The 20477-nt window shown below is 38.7% G+C and overlaps 1 long non-coding RNA gene across 1 annotated transcript; it reads left to right on the forward strand.

Moving 5' to 3' along the window:
- The first annotated feature begins 1036 nt into the window (after window positions 1-1036).
- Window positions 1037-7237, forward strand: LOC309496156. Its single transcript, XR_014205014.1, has 3 exons — window positions 1037-1161; window positions 3135-3243; window positions 6538-7237. It is a non-coding gene; the product is annotated as an uncharacterized lncRNA (long non-coding RNA).
- The last annotated feature ends 13240 nt before the right edge of the window (window positions 7238-20477 follow it).

Consider the following 20477-nt stretch of genomic DNA (forward strand, 5'->3'; position numbering starts at 1 on the left):
CTTGGGTGCCGATACGATATGTATTGCGATTTTTAAGAATTGCGATTCTACAAGTATTGCGATTCGATTTTATAATGTATTGCGATTGTTCTATAATTTTTTTTTTAATACTAGACCCTGGGGAACAGTTGAATCATACACTAATACAGACTGTACATGATGTATAAGATGAGTCATATTTACAAAAACAATTCACCTCATGGCAGCAAGTCTGTTGTCAATGGTAATTATTTTGCTAAGTTATTTTAATCTTTCTTACTGTTTTTCAGTAATAATAGGAGGACGTTTACACGTATAGAGCTCATAGACCACAAATGTAAAGTGAATCACTCACATTTAATGTTTGCTAAATGTTTTTTTTTTGTTTTTTTTTATTGCTGTTTCATAATTAATTGACAGTATTATGGAATATGCAAATTTTTATATTATAAATATGCCTTTTTGTGTATGAAGCGATTATGTATTGGAGTCAACCATAATGGTGACCTTATATAATGGAAGTGTTTGTGTAAAACAAAACACCAGAAGTTGTTGTTGTAAAATCATTTATTGAGGAAATGGTTTATAAAGAAAAACATACCACACTGAATGTTGTAAACATTTATTAAGCATATGGCAGAGTAGAGAGAAATTGAAAATGTATTAGAAAGAGCTTTGCCAAAGAAAGAAGAAAAATGCAAGCAATACCATCTATGTGTTGCGGACGAGACACAGAATGTGTCGAAGAAAAGGTCCAGAAGAAGAAGAATGAAGAGGCAAAGGTTTTAATGAACAAGTCCTAGGGTGTTTCCAGGAGGGGATTACCAATGAACAAGTTTTAGGGAGTTTCCAGGAGGAGATTTCTGAAGATGTCAAAAAGTTGATGGACATTAAAAAGAGCTGGAATGACATGTCCAGTCAGACGCTGATTCACCAAGGACGGCCTCTCCGGTGTTAGATGCCTTGCCATTGCAATGCCTCATGAAGATAAAAGCTTGTAAATTATTTGGTTTTGATTTACTTTTATTTTATATATTAGTACCTTTTATGTAAACTAGTTAACCTGTATTTAATAAAAAAATATATATAATTGAAATTAAGAAGCTCGCCTGCCATAAGTCTCAGTTTAACAACAGATTGAGCTGAACTGACCACGCAGAAGTCTTCTGTGATCTAAATATTGTAAGTATGGAAATTCAAATACTTATTATTTAGGACAGATTTGACTTACTTTACCTAACCTGAGAATAAATAAAATAAGGTAAAAGGTGTTTAAAATTACGCACCATAAAACAATAGAAATGAATGGTATTCATAATTTTCAATACTAGATACTGGGTTTAATATTCACACAAAATATATTTTTGTTTAGGAATCATATTGTATTTTTCTTAATTCGATGCATGACATGTAGTAATGAACGTCCAGCGTGGATCTTCTCAGCGCAAGTATTTGTCTGATCATGCGATCTCAATATGTTTGTCCACAAGAGGTTAACTTGAGTCAGATGCATAGGGGAATTTCAACCATAACACTCATATGACATTCCTTTAAAAATATCATTCATTTCTGTAGAGCTGGGCATTTTATTAAGGATCAAATGACTGAGTTCAGCTTTGAGAATAAAACCTACCTGTTTGTTCCTCAGTATCTTATGGTTTACCTGTCTTGTGTGTGGACTTTTAAGTTTCTGTCTCCGCCTCCATTTCATAGTCATTTTGTGGTTTTCTTGTCGAATAGTTCTGTGATTGTTCCCAGGTGTGTTTTATTAGCTTGTTACCCTCTGTGTATATCTACAAAAATAAATCCAATCTATGGGTGCATCTCAACCCAGCCAACATTGATATGTGGGCCCCATGTGGGTTATATCCAGGCAGCATGGGTTCCTTGTGGGCATGGGCTGAACATGGGCAATTGATGTGGGTCACATAGGTATGCCCATGTTGGGTGATAATATGGGACCTTCATAGGACCTATGTGGGCAAAATAATTTCATGGTTAAAATACATCATTTATATATTTATACATTTAAACTTTTGAAATGATAACATTTGGTTGATAGTCACTTTTATACAAATAACAAATAATATCATAGATAGGATCTGATCAGTATAACAACTTTTTAAATAAAAATGCATTATTTTCTATTGTGACATTTCGTTTTGTTTGAATTATCATTATTACAACGTTCACCTGCCTATGAATTTATCAAACATGTATTTTATTTCCAATTTGCAAAGCTGGGAATGAGAGAAATTAAGACATGTCAGAAATTAAGTGGGTCCCGTATGGGACCTACGGGTTCAACATGACCTAGTCACTGGGCGCGTTTCCATTAAAGATTCGCGCAAAACTTTTGTGATTTTTTTCCCCCTCTAAATATCGATAAAAAAACTATTGCGAAATGACGGCGTTTCCATTAACCGATGTTATGCGACTAAAACGTAATTTTTTCCTCTCGCGATAAGTCATTCCAAAAATCATGGCAACGGATGTTGGTAGGTTTATATATATCACAGCCACGTACCGCACTAGACGTTGGAAGGAAACGTAGGCGTGTTATCCAAGCATTAAAGGCAAGGAAAGACCCTTATACTGTGTCTGTGAGCGGCACATATGAAGTGTTTCTGGGTTTTTCTCACTCATTTCTGCTCCGAGGTCTCGACTGTGGCATTTCTTTGAGGTTTAGAATCCAGTATTTCTGTCATTCTTTTGTCTTTTATGAATTCAATAAAGAACTCCGTCTTGTATTCTGTCCAAACACACCACGCCTTCTAAGTCAGGTGACCTGTAAATGCGCAAAAACTGTTTCCATTGCAGTTTTGCAAAATATTTCTTTTTCGAATTGCCTGAAAAACCACCTCATGCGAGCGTAAAAACTTTTTTGCGATAAATGGGAGTTTTTGCGAAATTGACGTGTTTCCATTGAGCGTATTTTCAATTCGCAATTTCAATTTGCGCAATTTGAAGGGTAATGGAAACGCGGCTACTGACTGACGACACATTAAGCTTGACAAAGTAGTCCTGCTTCGAATGTTTTTAATTACATTTTTTTTCACATAATATCATATCATATAATATTTGCCGAAAATAATCGGAAATTTAAAATACAACTATGAAGATTTTAAATATTCAATACAAGAATTCCCTTCCAGGCGCAAGGATACAGTTTCTTTCAAACGTAGAGCGGTGGCGCCGGCGCAGCGAGTTACTCATAATCGTTTCTGGATATTTCGACGAGGTTGTGGATACAGAAATAAGCAGGTAAAATGAATATTTTCTAAACATGTCTGTATTATCTGTGTTTTTAACCATAGGGAACTTTGTTTTGGCAACTGAAATGACCTTTAAACAAATTTAGCCATTAAGTTGTCTTTTTTTTTTTTTTCGCGTAACAGTAAATTAGGCCTATTATGGTCGTGGGACTTAAAGTTGAGGTAATTTCTGTTGACAGTAAGGTGTACTTTTGTTTTTGCATGTCATTAATCAAGTCACATTACCATTTTTATAGATTTGATGCTTTAATGATGCTTTTTGTGGCTGTATAGCCGCATTTTTTCACCTGAGGTAACGTTTGTGCGAGTGCTCATTCTCTGGGGAAATTCTCATTGGAGGATCTATTCTTTGATTGATGTCTTTTGGACCAATAGTATTTGAGAAAAGTGGGGTAAAGTCCCTCCTCCGCCTGGGTTCGGATCCTCACGGACGTTAACGGTGTTCCGTACAGAGCGCATACCTTGATTTCAACTGCAAAAATCGTCTTTAAAAATTATCATTTGTGAGCTGTTTATTTATTTTAACAGAAGAGGATATTATTGAAATCTTTAAGAAAGGTGAGTACATTTTTTTTTTTTTTTTACTTAAGTTAATTAGCCTACTGCTTAATAAGAAGCTAGACGACCATGCGAGTATGGTTAGGCATGATTGTGTGTGATTTTACTTTAATTATGGCACATGAGTTAAGCATGAACCATGTGAAACGTTATAAAACAATTTGACCATATCTTTCTGAAGAACAAGAACATACCCATCACTTGTGATGATGCGGGCTGGCAGTGGAAGGCGACGCCTCACCTTCTCCCTCCTGTCCAAGGCTGGGCTCATGAGGACATTAGCCAGTGGGGCAATCTGATCATAATTTAATATCCTTGACATCCAGATACTCCCCTGCAATCCGAAATCAGCCCATTGGCTATAAGACTGTGTGTGTGTGGTCGGACGACGCCTGTGAAAGGTTAAGAGGATGTTTTGATTGTACAGACTGGTCAGTGTTTTTTGACGATGATGATTTGGACAGTATTTCTGACAAAGTCACATGTTATATAAATTACTGTGTCGAATCTGTCATTCCACGTAAACGAATTAAAATGTTTCCTAATAATAAACCATGGGTTACTAGGGAGGTTAAAGCAGCTATTAATAGGAAAAAAGCAGCTTTTTTAGTGGTGATAGGGATCAGATTAAAACTGCGCAAAAGGAACTGAAGAGAGTTATTAAACAGAGTAAAGTTAAATATAAGGAAAGAGTTGAAGAACAAATGTCTAATTGTGACATTGAGCTCTGGTTAAACGGGGTGGGGGGAGGAACTGTGCATATATTTAAGGGGGATTAGCACGGACTGATTTAAGTGATGCACCAAACTCATGCGGTGAAGACGCCACATAAATACGGCGCTGGGAATGAATTGGGTGAGTAATGTGTGTGTATATATAGCCATTGTGCGGGGGGTTTTCAAGTAATAAAGGGAATGGTGTGCAGGTGTTTTAAATATGTATTTGTAGATCGCAAGCGCTCCCGAGAACCCCGGTAACCAGAGCAGCCTGGGTGTAAAATGGGTGTTTTAAAGGTATGATGCGTTTGTTTACTGAAAGGTTTAAATTCTTTTGGTATTATTATGATTATTATTTGAATTTAAGTGATGTATGTGATATTGATTTATTTTTGTTTGTTTGTTTGTAACAGATTGCCTCGGTTTTGATTTAATTTGTCCTAATTTTTGTTTAACTATTTGGTTGGCTATTCAGAATTGGTTTATTTTGAGTTGTTTGGTTTTTTTCTTTAAAGATTGCTGTCTGTGTCATACCTTCCTGAGTGAGGGTGGATATTTAAACTAGATTTTAAAGCCTTTGTATCAATAAAAGGAGTATTTATTAGGACCTTTTTGGTTCCTTGTGATTAATGAAAGCACCCACACAACATAATTGTAACACATGTGGCCTTTGGAATGGTTTGAAATCTCTTGCTGGTTATGGAACCAAAAATAACAGTGCTTGCTGGTCAGGACTGAATGTAAATGAGGTAAATACGTTTTTTGCAAGGTTTGATGACTCTGCCTCTCATGATATGATTTTAGAATCTCTTGTACAGAGTGACAATGTGGACTGTAGTCCAGCAATTGTTATTAATGAAAATGATGTTCATAGGCAGTTAAAGTGTCTTAAGACCAACAAAGCAGTAGGCCCTGATGGCATTCACCCACGTACTTTGAAAGTCTGTGCTGATCAGTTGTGCTCAGTTTTTCACTCAATTTTTTCTTTGTCCTTGTCTTCATCAAAAATACCTGATATGTGGAAAACATTGTGTCTTGTTCCAATTCCAAAACATGGTAATGTGGGTTGTAGTTTAAATAATTTGAGACCCATTGCTTTGACATCACAAATAATGAAATGTTTTGAGAGGATTATCCTTGGTTATCTGGGTAGTCATTTGTCAGATTTTCAAGATCCGTTACAGTTTGCATATCGAAAAGGTGTGGGAGTAGATGATGCCATACTCTTTATGTTGCATAATATTTATAATAATTTGGAAACAACTTCCAGCTCTGTTAGGATTATGTTTTTTGATTTTTCTAGTGCTTTTAATTCAATTCAACCACATGTTTTAGCTGATAAATTGCTGCGTTGTAACCTACATAGTAAAACTATTACGTGGGTATTGAATTATCTTAAACGTCGACCCCAGTTTGTTAGGCTGGGTGATAAAATGTCTGACATTATTTTAACTAAAACAGGAGTCCCTCAAGGCACAGTTTTATCACCTTTTCTTTTCTCATTGTATACAGCTGACTACAGGCACACTCAGACTTCATGTTGTATACAAAAGTTTTCAGACGATACTGCCCTTGTGGGTTTAATTAATCAAGGCAATGATGTGGACTATAGAAGAGAGGTTGAGTTATTTGTTAGATGGTGTGATGAAAATTTCCTAAATTTGAATGTGGAGAAGACTAAGGAGTTGATCATTGATTTTAGAAGAAAAAAAGTTATAGTACCAGTGATAATAAAGTAGAGGTTGTTCAGTCTTATAAATATCTTGGTGTCCATTTGGACAGTAAACTGAACTGGAAGAAGAATAGTGAGGCTGTTTTTAAGAAGGCGCAATCAAGACTATTCTTTTTGAGGAAGTTGAGTTCTATTGGTGTAAGTAGGAAGCTTCTTTATGTTTTTTATCAGGGAATCATGGCTAGTGTTTTGTTTTATGCAGTTGTTATGATGAGACATGTGTATGGTGTGTCTGTCTCTCTCTCTCTTTTTCTCTCTCACTCTGTCACTCCCGCAGATTGCACCGCCCTAATTGAACGTGTCGGTAACGTTCCCCATGGTTGGTCAAGATGGGACTGCGCATCTTTTAAAAAGACGAAGAGACGTGGATCGAGAGAGAGGAATGTTGTTCATAGCGCTGTCTTGAAACTGTTGTTGGTGTTTTTGTTGGAAAGAGAATTAACTCTGTGTAGTGACTTTTATAAATAGACGTACTGTGTTATTTATTTTTATCTCACCTTACCCTTCCCGGTTTGTTGTTCTTTTTTCATTTCTTTTGTAAAATTTTCTGTAAACGGTTTTCTTTAAAACTCTCAACGTGGTTGAGTGTTTTTCCTTGTTATTATAATTATTATAAATGACACTGTTTTCAGCACGGAAGCTGTAGGGGTTGGGGTGCCAAGTTTTCTTTATTGTGAACATTACTTTTTCTCTTGTTTCTGGCTAGTAAGGGAGTCAGTTTAGTATTTGTATTTTTGTTTAAACGTTTTTCTTTGATTCTTTAGTTTTTTCTAAAAGAAAGGTAGAACCAATTTTTGTTTGTTATTTTGGCTTTGACCCAACCCTGAAACTAATTTGCTTCTTTTTGATGTCTTGTGCTGACCTATACCAATTTGAACAACTTGTTTCAAAAACAATAAAAAGAAGGAAACAAGAAGTCAGGTGTTACGAAGTTTATTTATGTTATTCTCCTGGAGAGTTCAGAGTTTGCGTATAGGTGCGCAAATTTTCCCATCAAGTTTGTTTTATAGATCACAACTTATGAGTAGGAAGTGGCGTACACAACGGTTGTAGATGAAGCAGCTGATATTCTAACAACTCTGAGATAAAACAACAAGATTGAGTCAAATCATCATCAGTTCAATCCAGATAACTCAGAAATATATAAGGTATGAAAGAAGGAAAACTGTGACCTTAACCCCCTGAGGTCGACGGTATCGCCGGCGATACCAGCTCGCTTTTTTTTTATCAGTGTAAAATAAACTCATAAATACTCTGTTGACTTTGATTTTTCATAGGAGTTTCGTACATCAATCGATTCTGTTAAATGTGTATTATTTTTGTGTATACTCATAATAAAAACAAAGTGTTGAGCTTTTCGCCAAATAAAGAAAAATAAACACGAAGCGAGTTCTGCCTTCTCTCTGTCAGTGTAGTCCATTCTGAAACGCGTCCGAAAATGAACTGTAACTCACCGAATACTTCTCACACAGACACGTGAGATATGTCTTTATGAAGCTTGAAATCTCTTCTTTTAAATGAAGTAATTTATATAAAAAACAAATGTTTTCAACTCATGTAATCCGTTTGAAAGCAAGGAGAGGTACCGTTTTTCCTTCTGCCTCATTATCTCTATAATGAGTTGAGGCCGCCCCGCCCCCGGCGCTATTCAAATGGTAAATAGTTTAGGTGATCTAGTATGCATCGCATACGCCCCCCGATCAATGCCATAAAAACACAGTTTCTTCATCAGACTTACTGATAGTTCATCGTGTTTTGAGTATGGCACGCTTCTCCAGTAAAGACGCCCTTCAGATGATTCTGGACAGCGAGGAAGAATGCATGATACTGAGTTGTTTCCTCAGAGGAAGATTGTAACTCAGACTACGAACGGCAGCATTTTGAAGAGCGAATTCCGCCGAGGACACAATTTCGGAGTAAGTTTTACTTAAAAGTCTTTTGTCTTTTATTTTTCGTGTTCGCATTTATGAGGAAAAAACAATATTACGTGACAGTTCTCCATTATGGACGCGAGCGCTCTGAAAGCGCACTAAAAGACTTTCAAACTTTCACAGAGACCTCAAAACAGAAACTACAAATCCTTTCTTTAAAACGAATTTCATTTTGTATCAATTGTATCTTAATTTTAATAATTTTTTCATTAACAAATTTCCTGGATTTAAAGTAAATATAGTCTAGCAATCACAACATAAGGTGCTTGAACTGGAGATCATCATTAACCAGACCGTAGCCTACTCGCCTCACATGTCTAAAAAATGTGAAATATATTTACAGAAAGCTGGTTCTAAACAAAACCATCCAAAACAAAAAACTATGTAGCCTAATAAATGTGCATTTCTCCGGTGCGTTCACTAGCCTACTGCGAAGATCGCGAGTCAATAGCCTATCGTCAACTTCATCTTTGCCAGAAGTTAAATTTAAATTGCGTGTGTGAATGAATGATGATGTTTTAGCAAACTGTATTGCTATACTGAGATGAGTAAAAATGTTGAAATATGTTGAAATAAAATGTAGGCTATTTGTATAAGCAACGTATTAAACTGCAAATTAACAATATGCCCTAATATTTCATGAAAACAACGTTACAGTCAGGCGAAATATGAAAGACAACATCTTGTTGACTGGATTTGGGTACAGTTTTTACTGTAGAATATACTGCCACGTCAAATAAGCTTTTGTTTAGCAATTTCTATATCTATTTTTGTCAAAAATAAAGTCATCAACTAAGATGTTAGCTGTTCCAATGTTGACTATATTCAAACTAATGAATACATAGATAAAATGTAGGCCTATAAACATTTTTTTTTACAAAGAAAGAGTACACTTGAAATATTGTTGAAATTGTAATTATTGTTGTAATTGTAACCTTTTTAATAAAATAGCAAAACATATTTACAAGATAGATGTAAGCAAAATCTTAAATGGTCAATATAAGTCTTCTTCTAAATATATCTTTTGTCCTTGCATTGTGGCTCAGTCAGTGTCACACCTGAGTGAATGGCTCATCATTATGCAGAGTGGGTGGGACATTGTATTTTCAGGTGTAAACCACTCCTCGTTCACGCCCCCCTCGCATATTGGCTTTCCAAGCAAAACCTGTTTTACATCAATTTAAATCAATGTATGGTTTTATGTGAACGATAAAGCAAGACTATTTTCACATCATTTTGAAGAAAAAACTCTAGGCGAGGACATCCATTAGTCAAAAGTCTTATTGACACATATTTACTATGTGTTTTGTGGCCTTATTTCAGAAATTTTAGTTTTTAGTTTTTTCAATAACCATGCATAAACATTATTCTCTCAAAAATGAAAACATGTACATACACGTGGCTCACATATTATGGTAGCCCTGTTTGTGCTATATAGAGTGAATTTACACCTTTGCCATTAATATGTTTATATGCAACTGAAAAAAGCACAAATGTCAGGGCATGTCAGAACATCTCAAGGGCCCCAAAAACAGCCCAGACCCCAGAGGGTTAACTCTGAAATTAGTCCAGATGAATCACATCATTACTGTAAATGTCCAGAATTGTTGGAGTTTCTTTGTTCAGTGGTTCATGCTGGTTGTCCTGATCTAGAAAGTAGCCTGATATGATAAAACCATGTTTTTGTGGAAATATCATGCTCTGGATTCATTGTGTAGTGTTTTGTAAGAGTGTTGTAGTGAATAATGTCAGTGTTTTCTTTATATATGTCACGATCCACACTCAAGGAAACAATGGAAGATCCAATAATGCAGCAAGTATTTTATTTGGGAAATCCATAACTCATAATCAGTCCAGGCAGGGGTCAAAATCCTAATAAGCGATCCAAAACACAAAAACAATAAACAGACCTCAAAAGTGAGGTCTGTGATGAATAACAAGGACTCCGTAACAAACACAAAACAGGCAGGGTATTTATACACACAGAAACTAACAATCATGATGGGGAACGAGAGTTACGTATGTAACTGCGGTTCTATGAGTTATGGATGACCGCCAGAGGCAGTGCTTCACACTGGATACTATCTCTCGTTGCAAATGCATAGGTCGAGTCTAATACAAACAATGTCCCTCGTGACCAGGATGACTCGGGGTGCTTCCCTATTTAACCCCGTGACTTCCTGCAGACTGTCCCTACGGAATCTTCTCGCCTGACTCCGAATGACAGAAAGCTCTGGCGGTCATCCAAAACTCATAGAACCGCAGTTACATACGTAACTCTCGTTCTATTTCGTTCTTCCTGACCGCCAGAGGCAGTGCTTCACACTGGATGACTTATAACAACAAGGTCACGAGGAGGTCCTACTCACACTTAAGAGGAAGTTGAGGGTCCCGACAGGACAGCTGTTCCAATATTACCGGAAGCAGCCACATTGACCCTGTAGTATCTGGCAAAGGTATTTGTTGATGACCACGTAGCTGCTACACAGATGTCACTTAGAAGGACCCCTTTTAATGCAGCCCAAGACGTTGATATGCCTCTTGTCGAATGGCATCTCACCCCCAAAGGCACTGGATATTTATTAGATGTGTAAGCGTGGGTGATAACCTCCACTACCCAGTGCGACAATCTTTGCTTTGAGAGGGGCTGACCTCTTTTTGGGCCCCCGTAACAGAGAAAAAGTTGGTCTGATTGTCGAAAAACTTCTGTGGCCCTCAGATAGCCTCGGAGAGCTCTTAATGGGCACAGCAGTGTGCTTCCACTTCCTTCCAGCGTGTTTGGCATCGGAGAATTAAACACTGCCAGCTCAATAACCTGGTTTCTAAAAAGGGCAGAAAGCCGCTTGGGGAGAAATGCTGGGTTGGGCCATAACGTCACAACTGAGCCATCTGCGTTCCAACGCATACAGGATGTGTTAACTGATAACGCGTGCAGTTCACTCACCCGCTTAGTCGAAGCAATGGCCAAGAGAAACGCTGCCTTCAATGAGATCCACTTCAGATCGCTCTGCTCTAGAGGTTCAAACGGGGGCAATGTAAGAGACTTTAAGAGTAGGCGCAGGTCCCATAAAGAAACCCTAATGGCCTGAGGGGGGCTCGGTCGCTGAGCACCTCTAAGAAACTGAGTAACCAAGGCATGAGAACCCAATTGCTGACCATTTATTCGCACATGATGTGCTGAAATTGCAGCCACATAAACTCTTAAAGTAGCAGCTGCTCTATTCTTTTCTAATACTGACTGCAGAAAACGTAAAATCAGAGGAACAGGGCAGTGCTCTGGGACCAGAGCTTGCTCCCTACACCAATCAGAGAAAAACTTCCATCGATAGGCATAAGCACTCCTGGTGGAAGGTGCTCTAGAGTTCAATATGGTGTTCTGGTGGTCGTTGTCATCGAGGCAAATAGGTCCACTTCTGCCCTGCCAAACCGCTGCCATATCATCTCTACCACTTCTGGGTTGAGCCTCCACTCCGTCGATGGAATTCTGTGGCGCGACAAGAAATCTGGAACCACGTTTGATACCCCTGGAATATGCATTGCTCTGATGCTTGCAAAGTGAGGGAAGGCCCAAGTCAGCAGTTCCTGCAATACTTGAAGGGATTGGCTGGACCTTGTGCCCCCTTGATGGTTGATGTGATAAACCACCGATCTGTTGTCCGACCTGACGAGAATATGCCTGCCCTTCAAAAATGGAGCGAGGTGCTTCAGAGCTCGCAGAACTGCACGAAGTTCCAGGGTATTTATATTCTCACCCTTTTCCCGAGGACCCCATTGTCCTGTGACTGCTTTCTGTTGCCAGACTGCCCCCCAGCCAGTAAGGGACGCATCGGTCTGGTCTCCCTTCGAGAGGGAATCATGCCCAGAACAACCCCCTTGGTCAGATACAATCTGCTCCTCCAAGACTTCAGGGCCAGAAGGCATCGCTGTGTCACCTTGATCAACCTGTTCTTGTGCCAACTGGGGTTCAAATGGAGACTGTTCACCCATCTTTGAAAGGGGCGTAGTGAAAGGAGGCCCAATGGTATGACTGCCGCTGCTGCCGCCAACATACCTGTGAGCCTGAGGAAGCACCTGAATGGAAGTCTGGCCTGCCTCCGAAACCGTTGAATGAGGAGTAGTATATTGTCCACTCGTTGTTCTGATGGAGTCCAGCGTGAGACCTAGGAACCCCACAGACTGACTTGGAATTAATCGGCTCTTGCTGAAATTCACAGAAAGGCCCAGTCGAGTAATATGTGTGAGCAGCTGTGTGATTTCTAACACTGCCTGCTCCTGAGAGTGGGAGCAAAGGAGCCAGTCGTCCAAGTATGGAAGCACCTGTAGCCCTGTGGCTTGGATTGGAGCCAGTGCTGCCGCCATGCACCTGGTGAAGACTTGTGGCGATAGAGAAAGGCCGAATGGGAGGACATGGAATTGATAGACCTGGTCCTGGAATGCAAATCGGAGGAACGGCCTGTGTTGAGGAGCAATTGGAATATGGAAGTAAGCATCCTTTAGGTCTACCGTAGTAAACCAGTGCTGCTGCTTGATCGCCTGAAGAACATCGATTATGCGCAACATACGAAATGGTAAGATCTTCAGGAACTTGTTGAGGCCGCGAAGGTCGAGTATGGGCCTTACACCGCCAACTCTCTTTGGAATGAGGAATTAAATGGAGAAGAACCCACCTAGCCGCTCTGACCAATCTACTGGTTTGATTGCACCTTTCTCCAGGAGTTGTGCTATTTCTTGTTTTAAGGCAAGTGAACTGTTGGGGTCTGAGACTACGGTCATCCTGACCCCTTTGAAAGCGGGCGGCCGCCGTCGGAACTGCAGCTTGTACCCCTGGGTTAGTGTTGCTATAACCCATGGGTCGGAAGTTGTTGTTTCCCAGTAACTGAGCTGCTGATAAGAAAACTGTCCGACGGCCGGCCGCAGACCTTCAGGACCTACGTCCATGGCCTCTAGCATCCCTGGTGGGGCGTTGGCCAGGTGCTCTGCCCCTAGGGTCCTGAAATACTTGCTGACCCCGATGCTGGGGCAGCTGAGCAGAATTTTCTACACGCGGTGATCTCAGAGGCTGGCCCTTGTGAACAGCACCTGGGCGTGTTGAAAACGTAGAGCGTGGCAGTTCATACCCCCTAGAAGGCTGTCGGTAATTTAAGTGAGCCTGTGGAACTCTCCTCAGGTCAGCAAACTGCTGCCTGGTCTGATTCACCTGGACACTACGGTCCAGTGTTTCCTGTGCAGCTGGCCCAAAGAGTTGCCCTGGAACTACTGGAAGGTCCCTTACTGTTCTCCTACATGCCTCAGACAGAGGTGATTGTGCAAGCCAGACTTGGTGGCGTGCTTGTGTGAGCGTTGACATAAGCCTTCCCAGCTCTCTTGTCATGAATGCTATTGCCTGAAGGGAGGCATCACTTAAGTTTTGGTTAAAAGGATCACTCCCTGATGATTGAAGGGACTGAGACAGGGCCAACATGAGATCGGAGAAAGAATTGCCAATGTGACCCATTTGTGCTGCCGTGTTATATGCCTGTGTAGCGCCCCCTAGAGCTAACCAATACCAGAACAGGGCAACTAACATCTACCTAGGTCCGGGGTGTGGTCTGCCTTGAGTGACTCACAAAGGAGGTATTATTGAGTTGAACAGTTGACAGTTTTATTGCCTCAGGGAACACAACAATGAACCAGTTCTGTAATGTACCAAGAATGAAAATAAAATAAACAAAAATAGAGCTCTTTCAATAATAAAAGAAAAGAAAATGTCCGTGGGAGCTGACACTTCAGCTCCGTGCTCCTTTAAGTTGAGGAGTATGAAATTGAGTTCAGAGTTCAGTTCCTGGTCCTTTTGTGTGTGTAAAGTCCACTACTACTACCCGGGTAGAGTTAATAGCGTAAGTGTATTCTTATCTGTATCCTGTCTGCACGAAACTAGTCCGACGTCCTCGGTGGCTGGTCCCACGGCTGGCCACACCGTTCTCACGACCATCCACCGTCACTCTGGGCTGGGCTCGCCATCTTTGATTCATCTATTTCTCTCGTAGTGGTCAAAATAACAAAAAAACCTACACAAGCAGTGTAAAGTAGTAAGTTATTCTGTTCTATTTCTCCATTTCAAACATGAGATCTCATTAACTTATTTCTTCCATTTAGTGCATCTTACAGCGTATGACCAATGGCTAAAGACATACCTTGCTTACAGTAAAATGAATTACCACATGTAATGGCAACTGGTATTTTAGCACTAAATACATATCATGAACTTTTACATATCAACAATTTGTACTTAACATTAACAAATTAATTATTTATCATCACATTTATATGTGACATATTCCTTAACTGCTTTTAAGGTAACACACATCTTAATATTGACGCTTTTCAACATGAATTGAATTAAATTATCAGTGTTAACACATTTAACATGTACATTGAAATAAACCAAATCAAACACTGTAGTTGGCAACAGATCATTAATGTGTCATTAGTATTTAACTCCATTAACTGAATGTTTTAATACCAACAAAAATTAATATATTGCACTTTAGTTTCAAACACTTCCACCAAGCTATAAATCCTCCTTAATACAATACAAACTATTAGCTTGACACTTAGCAATTAATGATTAACGGCTAGCGATTAGCTAGCGATCTTTTGAGAGCATAAATACAATGATACAATATGCACCAAAGTACACTGAAACATTAGACAACAGTCTTATAACCCCGATTGGTTTTTTTATGTTAAGTATCTGAACTTTACAGTGGTTTTCCTGCTCACTGTGGTTAACAACATGCTAGCAAAAGAAATGTTTCAAACAGCAACAACCCGACCGAGGCTGCTCCTCTCGTGCTCACAGTTGATGCTCTACTAATAAAGGAGCTAATCAGTGTAGATACGCGTATATACTCAAAGTTTCACACTATTATGTTGCGTTACATACCAGCAATTGTTCACAGCTTGCACGCGGTTTCAGGACGTTTCAGGAAGAGATCTACCAAGGCATGAAAACTGCGTGTAGCACTCTCTACTGTTTATGACGCTCTAGTGTATTGCGCTCTCTGGTGGGGCAACATAGAACTACACCTCTAAATAACATATATGGTTTTAGTAGCCCTATGTTTCATATGGGTTACACCTGGATAAGATGATCATCTGTAATCCTGCATTGAGGCCGGGGGCAACAAACATTAGGCCTCAATACCTCCTCTGGGGAAAGAACAAACGAGGCAATAAATGGATCAACCTTAGGCATCTGACCCAAGCCATAAGTGTCTGCATCCTGCATCGCAGCCAATGCCCTGCTTGCACTAGTGGGGTGCGTAAGAGACCTAGGGTTAGCCCAGCATCTTTGCAACTCCTCGATATAATACTAGTCTCTCGCCCGGTTGCAACTTCATAAGCAAAGACTTAATCTGAGCAAACTCAGCCGTCAGCACATCCACCTTCTTCCCTAAAGGGTCTTCCTTGGGTCTTTTACCAGCGGAAGCACTGGTTGATTCAGTATTTTTACGCTTACTTGTTGTTTTACGTGGTGGAGGTGGTGGTAGCGACTCTCCCAAAAGCCCTTCCACCATAGTTATCCTCGAAGTCCTCCTCTCCCAAGACATGACGCTACAGTTCATGCAGGTGTCTTCTGTGAGGCCCTGTTTAAGGTGTTCTAGGCCTAAACAGGAAGGGCAGCAGTCATGCCCATCATCCGCCTGGAGAACAGCCATGCACAATGTGCAAGTATGAGGTAACTTTTCCATTCTGGTTTCAGAAGATATTTGGTAGGTCGAGCGGAATCACTCTGACTGTCACTGTCCTAAGCAAGCCTTGCCAGAAAACTTACTAGAGAGAAATAATTTCTATACAATATATTATACACACACCATTATTGAAGTGTACATGTAAATATACTATAACAAGTCCTATACCAGGGAACGGCAACTGGCGGCCCGCGGGCCAAAACTGGCCCGCCAGCAATATTTTCTGGCCCGCCGGATTATTTTGGTAGTCCTAAATGCTGCACAAAACTCTTCCACTACTTGAGAAAAGCCGTAGTCGCGCGGCGATTTCACCGCCGCATACTGTGTGAAACGCCCATAGGGAATCATGCGGCGCGGGATTACATTTTAAAGTATAACTGGCGTTCACACCGGACGCGAATAGCGCGTCAAATTCGCGCCTGCCGCGTCTAGTTATACGCTTGACCACTTTGTGTCCGTTCGCGGGTCAAAAGACGGTAGCGGTCAGAACTCTGGTGTACTTTGGACGGAGCGGGCGTCCAACTGACAATAGCCCACTCGCACTCCCGACATCTTTTGACAGCGTATCCGCACTTAATTCTGACCACATGTACACCTGCTCTGAGGAGCTGTTTGGTACTGAAACCATTGTCAGTCAACAACATTATTTTTTTGCAAGGATGTTTGAAATAGTTCGGCAGAAAATAGCCTACTTCATTTCGTCAGTAGGGCAATATGATTTTCGTTTATGTTGCTTAGAAATTTGAGTGATAGGCTTTGTCCTATTTAATTTGTTATTTATATTTCTTTCTTTTTTTCTGTGGCATTTTTTTTCTCTGCTGACAGTACAATGTTAAAATAGCCTACTATTTATATTGACACGAACACAATTTTTGTATAGCATTTATAATTATTATAGGCTACTTAATCTCCTTCTTTCCGTTAGAGACATTTGAATGTGAGATTATGGAAACGAGATCTAAATTTTGTAGACCCGTCAGGTCGGGAAATAAAGCGGGGGTAACACCGAGTATATTTTAAGCGGTTGCTGAATAGAACCTTGTGGGAGCGGGACGGAAAAAAAAACAGTCCCGCGCAGACCTCCTTAAACCTTAGGTGTGTATGTGTGTGTCCCGAATAAATAATAATAAAAAAAAAAGGAATAAAGTTCAAAAGTCGGACTGTACGGAATGAGGCATGATTGCTATTCACACCTTTATTAAAATGGCTGTAATCTGTTACCACAATAGTACTTGATCTGTTTAAAATGATTTCCTTGATATATGCATAAATTAAAAATTAAAATTAAAATTTGTCTAATACATTTTTTCTATTTTTGATCTGAGCACAATCAGAAAATCAGAAAACCCGTCCTTATTCGTTTTTTTTTTCTTTTTCATTTCAGTTCAGGAAATAAATAATGGAAAAACAAGTCGTTTTTCATCTTTTTATTTTTGGTTTTAATAAAAAAAAAAAATAAAAAAAAAAGATTGAATGAATGATCCACGGACGGTGACGGACACATCATATTCCACAATTATAGGCCTATATAAGAGTATTTAATTTGTATCCATAGGCCTACTCCGTGTAGCTGGCCCGCCATCTACTGGCAAAAAAAAATATTGGCCCGCGGCCAAAGTTACTTGCCGACCCCTGTCCTATACTATAATTAATGCGTGTATATTGTTATATATATATATATATATATATATATATATATATATATACACGAGGCACAAGCTTAATTTTTTTTATTTTTTTACAACATTGCTAGCTCATTCAATAACACAGTAGATGAGTATTGTACCTATTGTAGCCTAGATACCCATCGCTATACAGAGCGCACACACTCCAAGCGTGGTCTTAACTAACTGAACTTACAGCTGCAAGTTATTATGGCCCTTTCAACGAGCGAAAACACTCTGTCTAGCGACCAACACAATGCCAGGAAAACGAGAACGAACCCCAGCATAAATGTAAACAAACTCACCAACAGTGTTGCTTTATTTCGTTATCAATGGAATCCCACTGAATCCGTTGCAGCCTCTGGAGGACGCGCAGTCGCGAGACACCAACAAATGCTTTCTGTTGCGAAGCTGTGAAGAACGGATTCCTGTTTTTTTTTTTTTTTTTTTTTTTTTTTTTTTAATCTACGACCTGCATACGTGCACGCGAGAAGATTATAGGGACAGTCTGCAGGAAGTCACGGGTTAAATAGGGGAGCACCCCGAGTCATCCTGGTCACGAGGGACATTGTTTGTATTAGACTCGACCTATGCATTTGCAACGAGAGATAGTATCCAGTGTGAAGCACTGCCTCTGGCGGTCAGGAAGAACAAAATAGAACAGCTGGGTGCAATGAACAGTGATGAGTGCAGACAAGGATTGTGGGGAATGCAGTTCCTAATGTGAATGACACCGTGGGGGAAGAGGACCTCTAGTGGACACCAGGGAACATAAACCAACACTGTGACAATATATCTGTCATTTGATCGCCCCGCTGCTGCTCTCAGTGCTGTAATGAACACAAATATTATTTCAATATATTAATGTAATTCACTTTCATCAGAGCAAAGAGAGTAAATGAGGAAGTGTAATGTTTCAATGGAGGATGTCAAACGCTCTCATTAGCTTCTTCTGCATCGGGCAGGACGTTCATAGATGAGTGAACCATGTGATCTATACGATGACCTTTGACCTTCCTGAAAGATGAGCCAGTCCCACTAGGACCTCTGTCAGTATTTCTACATGTTAAAGAAACCTACTGTACCTGAAAAACTTAATTTAATTTCTGTTCTTTATCTTTTGTATTTGTCCTATTGGGTGTAATTTGGTGCTTTGTTTTTATTTTTTTAATAACAAAAATGAAATATCCAAAATATATTGTGATAAATTGTTTTTGTTATCGTTACTTGAATTAAATTGCCTTATATCTTGAAATAAGATTTTAGTCACACATAATATGGAATTAAGTAATATACTGCTTTTAAAGTGTATTTTTAACTTGTAAACCACATTTGTAGCTATTTGCATATTAAAGGGATAGTTCACCTAAAAATGAGAAACCTTTTTGTGCGCAAAAAAACTAACAAAAATAACAACTTTATTCAACTAGTTATTTACTAGTACTAGTTTACTAGTTACATAGTAGTTGTTACATGTCACACATTAAATTAGGAAAAATATTTCAATCAACATTATTTCGTGTAACATTTAAACCCCAAATCACCTTCTGAATGGTGAAAAAACATTAATTTCTATCACTTAATTATACAAGAGTATTTAACAAAAACATGGAGGCTACAATAACTACAATGCAGATGGTAATGAAAATACTTTTTATAAACAAAATATGATCATAATACATATTAACACACCTGAACATAAATATTCAGTGAATAAATCCATGAATGAGGCAGTTGTTTTTCACGTCACATTAAGACCCAGAATAAACTGTTTGAATGTTTATAAGCGACACAAATCAAAGACACGAATCGAACACTAAATAAACGTCTATTGTATCCTTCACATCTTCTGTCAAGCTCAGTTGTAAATGAAGCATCAGAAGTTGATCAAAGACGAGTGTTTCTTCTCTTGAACTCATGAACCTAAAACTCGTGTGAGAGAGATTGAAGAATTCTATCAGGATTATCAGTTATGGTCTTCTTTAAAGTGCTGTAAATATTCAAAACTGAGTTATACTGACTGAGTTTGGTATTTTTATAATTAGTCAGCACTGTGACACACAAGCCATGATACAGCTGTGCTCAAAAGTTTGCACACCCTGGCAGAAATTGTGAAATTTTGGCATTGATTTTGGATAGATATTTAAGGATAGTGATTATATGAAGCCATTTATTATCACAAAGTTATTTGGCTCCTTTTTAAATCATAATGATAACAGAAATCCCCCAAATGTCCCTGATCATAATGATAACAGAAATCCCCCAAATGTCCCTGATCATAATGATAACAGAAATCACCTAAATGTCCCTGATTATAATGATAACAGAAATCCCCCAAATGTCCCTGATCAGAAGTTTACGTCGAGAAGTAATCTGTTTTTATTATTATTATTATTATTTAATTATATTTCTTAATTATATTACATTATTTATTTTTAATTTCGTGATTTTAAATTCTGCTTTAAAAACTTTTTTTTTAATGTTCTAATGTTCTTCTAATAATCATAAAATGTACTACGGCTGCCAAACAAAACCAGAGAGAAATGTATTCATGAATCTTTAAAACAATCTAATTAAATCTAATTAAAGAAAAAAAAGAAACCTGTTGGATATATACTGTATATAGGCTAAATTATACAAGACCTACAAATGTGTTCAATTATATAATATAATAACAATTGTTTGTTAATATGTAATTAATTAATTATATATATATATATATATATATATATATATATATATATATATATATATATATACTGCTGTTCACTCTGTACATGCTACCATTAGGAGATATCATTAGGAAACATGGAATTAGCTTTCACTGTTATGCCGATGATACTCAGCTGTATATTTCTTCAAAACCTAACGAAACTTACCAATTCACAA

Source organism: Leuciscus leuciscus (assembly GCF_965113295.1).
Source record: "Leuciscus leuciscus genome assembly, chromosome: 4".
Taxonomy (NCBI): domain Eukaryota; kingdom Metazoa; phylum Chordata; class Actinopteri; order Cypriniformes; family Leuciscidae; genus Leuciscus; species Leuciscus leuciscus.